The sequence below is a fragment of the Otolemur garnettii genome, unplaced genomic scaffold (assembly GCF_000181295.1).
Source record: "Otolemur garnettii isolate 467f Iridium unplaced genomic scaffold, OtoGar3 scaffold00065, whole genome shotgun sequence".
Taxonomy (NCBI): Eukaryota; Metazoa; Chordata; class Mammalia; order Primates; family Galagidae; genus Otolemur; species Otolemur garnettii.
Window position 1 is genome coordinate 574,566 of NW_003852460.1, and position 4,731 is coordinate 579,296.

A 4,731-nucleotide genomic window follows, 5' to 3' on the forward strand; every position below is an offset into this window, starting at 1 on the left:
TGTGGCAGGTGCCTGTAGTCCCAGCTACTTGGGAGGCTGATGCAAGAGAATCACTTGAGCCCAAGAGTTTAAGGTTGCTGTGAGCTGTGACGCCATAGCACTCTACCAAGGATGACAAACTGAGACTCTCACTGAGACTCACAAAAATAAACAAACAAATAAATAAATAAATAAAAATAAAATGTGTTGTTAGTTTTATTAATCTGAGCTGGGTGAGCTGGATTTCTTTTTCTTTTTCTTCTTTTTTTTTTTTATCTGAGACAGAGTCTCACTCTATCTCCCTGGGTTGAGTGTCATGACACAATTGCTCACAGCAACTTCAAACTCTTGGTTTTGAGCAATCGTCTTGTCTCAGGGTCCCAAGTAGCTGGGACTACAGGTGCCCGACACAAGGCTCAGCTACTTTTTCTATTTTTAGTAGAGACAGGGTCTTGCTTTTGCTCAGGCTGGTCTGAAACTCCTGGGCTCAAGCAATCCACCTGCCTCAGCCTCTCAGAGTGCTGGGGTTACAGGTGTGAGCCGCTGTGCCCAGCTCAGATTCCTTTCTTTGGTTTGACTTTGGAATTATAACTTTCAAATGTTGTTACGTATTTTGGATGTCTGTGCGTTGAATCACTCTGGTGGGTTTTTCAGGCGAGTGAAAACATTCCTGCCTCCCAAGGGGTCCCCAAGATGTGGGCGGGGTGGGGTGGTTGGTGGAAGCTGAGATGCTGGACAGTGTAAGGGTGACTGTGGGGCTGAGGCTGGGGTGTCCCCAGGATGCCAGTTGCCATCTCTTTGAATGATACTTGCATTACAGAAGTAGGTGTGTTGCAAATTAACTCACCTCCTAACCAAGAGGGGAAAAACCCACAAAACTACATAGAGGATAAAATCAATTAATTTAGAAGCAGAGGTAGGGAGGGCTGTCAGAATTCAGCGTGGAGAAGAGGATCAGTTATTGACTCATAATACTGGTTTTTATTTCATTTTTATTCCCAAGTTCTTAATGGCATTGCATCTCTCCCGCTCAAACTTGAAGCCACCATCACTGATTACTCACAAGATAATTATTCTGTACTGGTCTCGGGATGCATTTATATTTGAAATATAATTCTGATGAGAGCCAGGTGCTGTATAGGAATAACTTGCTGTTACGAGCCCACGCTCCAGAGCGCAAAACCGTAACTGTTAACGATGAAACGGCTGATTTCTACATAGATAAGCGGGAAATAATTTAATTAGCCTTTATTCCTCGGCGTGAGGCCACTAGGGAATGCCCAGCAGGGACGGACCCCCAAGATCTGGGATGTGGGAGGCGAGAGCAGAACTCCGTGAGGATTGCAAGGAGCCACAGCCCGCCCGCATCTTGAAAATAAAAGTAGCATTAAGCATTCTCTCAGAAATACGGAGAGAAATATAATAAGGTAAAGGGTCTAATTCTCCCCCCACCTACCTGGGGAGCTGCCAACCTCACATTAAGAAGTGAGAGGAAAGTCTGTCTCTCTCCATGATGAGTACTTGCAAGTGGGCTCCCCACTTTGGGGGCCCCCCTCATGGGTTCACCTTTCCTGGGGTGCAAACCCAGCTTCCTCTGGTCCTGACTGAACAAACCTCCTAAAATCTCCTCCTGTCCCTCTTTGTCTGAAATCCCTTAACTGTCACAACCCCCCCACACTTTGACAGCCTGTGTGCAAATAGTCCCGACTCTCCTGGGGGTGATTTTCACCCGAGTGGACCCAGAGTTTCACCTTTTGCTGTATCTGAAGCCTCATATCTGTCACTTGTTCCCAGCAAGAAGGAAAAAAGGGGAAAAAATTGTTATAGTCCTTTAAAAAGAAAAAAAAAAGTAATTAGATGAAACATCTTATTACCTGCAAAATCAACCCCCAGGACGATCTCTGGATCTCTCTTTTTAGCTCTGTTAATTGAGTGGGGACAATTTATTCATTGGGGTTTCACCCCCACCTACCCCTGTCTCTGATATTCTCCTTGGGCCAGAGGAGAGAAGACCTCCCTCATCCCCTCCAGCCTGCTCCAGACCCCAGACCCTGCCCTACAGAAAACCTAGCCTAGCAGAAGAAAGTTTGCCGCCATCAAGCTTGCAAGCCACCCACAAGATGAAGATAATGTACCCCCCAGTGACACTGCTCTCTCTACAGCTCCCTGAGCAATCCCCACACTCACAAGGTAAAATGCAAAACGGAATATTTTTAGTATGCCTGGGCACCCCAGCAAACCCAGTCAAAATGTTTTTCTTTTCGTCTTTGAGACAGATACTCAGGTTGCCCTGAATAGAGTGCCATGGCCTCATAGCTCATAGCAACCTCAATCTTATGCCTCAAACAATCCTCCTGCCTCAGTCTCCCAAGTAACTAGGACTACAGGTGCCCACCATAATGTCAAGCTATTTTTTCTTTTCAGAGATGAAGTCTCCCTCTTGCTCAGGCTGCTCTCAAACTCCTGAGCTCAAGCAATCCACCCACCTCAGCCTCCCAGACTCTTGGGATTACAGGCATGAGCCCCCAAGCCCAGCCCTATGTAGTAGTTTTAATTGATGAATTGGCAACTTAAGTTCAGAACCTGTACACAACAGAGATATATTCTCATCCCGTCTGCAAAGCAGTTGAGATGCCAGATGGTGCAATTCTGCTAAGACACCTGCTCCCACCTGGGGAAAATGTCTCAGCATCCTGTGTGTGTGTGTGTGGGGGGGGGGTCCTGAAACCCCACTGTTAACCTCTATCGAGTGTCAAGGTGACTTGCGTCCACAAGCTTAATAAACTTAGGCCTTTGGTCCTGACACTTGAAGTCTGTTCCAGACCTCAGAAAGAGTCCAGGCAGTGTGTGTTCACGGTGTCGCTTATTTTTGTGAAATTTTCAGGCAATGTTTTACCTGTCACTGGCTAAGACCTAAGCCCGCCAGTTCTTTGTGTTTTAACGCTACCTCTGTGATAAAGTCTGTATTCCTCAGACACCGCATTTTAATTTTGTAATTTTGCCTTCTTTTTTTTCTTCCATCCACCCCCTAGCCCCACAAAAAATGTCAAGGCATAAACCAGGCACGACCTGTCTCTCTTCCCCTGAGCCAGCACATAAGGGGTTCGACACACAGTCGTGTCTTTGGGTAAACAGCAAGGCCAGCTGCTTGTCCTGGGAGATTGTCCCATATGCAGAGTTTCTGGGCACCAGGGAATATTCCGGAACGGTGCTCTTAAACCCAGCTGCAGAGAACGTCGGAGGAAGCCCCAAATTACAGTTCAAGACCTATTAACTCATTAGGCTCATGCAAGAAAGGAGGAAAACCCAATTTTAAAAGAACGCAAACATTTGTGAAGAAGTGACCTCCTGCTTCCCGAGGAGGCCGCCCCAGGCAGCCAGCATCTGTCCCTGGAGCACAGATGCACTCAAGAAATTCTAAACACCGCCAGGTCGGTGGACATGCTCAACTGGACGTGCGTATATAAACTTCATTTTAACAAACCCTATTCTCTTAATCCCCTCTTTTTCTTTCTTTTCAGTCTTTTCTGTCTTTTTCAGCCAGCCCTATCTGGTAATCTTCAGGACTCCAAGACATATTTCCTCACTTCTTATCTGCTCTTTCTGCTGTTGATACAGAAACTCAGGCGATTGACACAACACTGCAAAAGCCGTTTTGAAATCCCGAGCTGTGCGTGTGGCAGGAACACTAGTAACCCCGACACAGGTGCCAAGATGCACGGCAGGAAATACCTGTGTGATCAAACCTCGCCGTGCAAAATCCTGATACCTGAGTCCTGCGACTCGAGGCTTTTGGTGTCAGCAGAACATAAGCCCATGTGGTCATTCTGTCCTGGGGGACAACTCTTCACTCACAAGGTGGGGACAGCAAAGCCCCAGCAATGTTCGTGTCAGACACAGGAGTGTGGACAGTGGGCCATCCCAAGGACAGTTAAGAAAACAACACATCGTACCTGTGTTTTAAGAGCCCATGTGGGTCACAGTGAACAAGCACACCCCACATGAACCACTTCCAGGAGGGATCGTGTCTGTGCTGTTTTTGAGACAAGCACACACAGTGGTGCAAACTTACAATCAGCCCTTGCCACGTTTTGCAAGCCACATAACTTTATCTCACGTCCCACTATACAGAGATCATTATTTTGCCCTCAGGAAGGCTCCTCGATAGCTTTTCAAGGGTGAGGAATATAAGCAAAATCTTCCCTCCTCCCTATTACTCAAGAAGCATTTATTCCGCTCCAGAAAACGGCTGTCAAAACGGAAGGGAGCACAGTTCTAGTATCACATTTGCAACCTGGGTGAGACGCGTTTTTGCAAACACCCGAGATGGAAATACGGGTTTGACAGGGAAGAGCATTGTACAAATCGATTCAGAGGCCACGGGTAGGAAAAACGTCTCCTTCAAAGTCCTCTCCTTCTTTGATGGGTAAAATAAAATTTGCCTTTCTCCCCAAGGAGAACCCTACCCCACTCAGCCCCGTCCCATACAGTCCTCTGTGCATGGCGGCGCCTGGTCTTATCTCGCTGCCCTGAAAGAATTTAGTCTGCAACCAAAAGCTGAAAAGCCAGGACTGAACACCCTGAGTTCTTTCCACTTCCAGCCACTCACGGCTAACTAGAACCATCTCCCGTGTTTTGCAAAATCTGTCATCAGATAATCCAGCAACTCTTCCGTCTACTTAGTCATTTGCACTGGGCGCGATCCCCGAGGGGTATTTATTGAATCACTGCTGTGGTTTTACCTTAACTGGG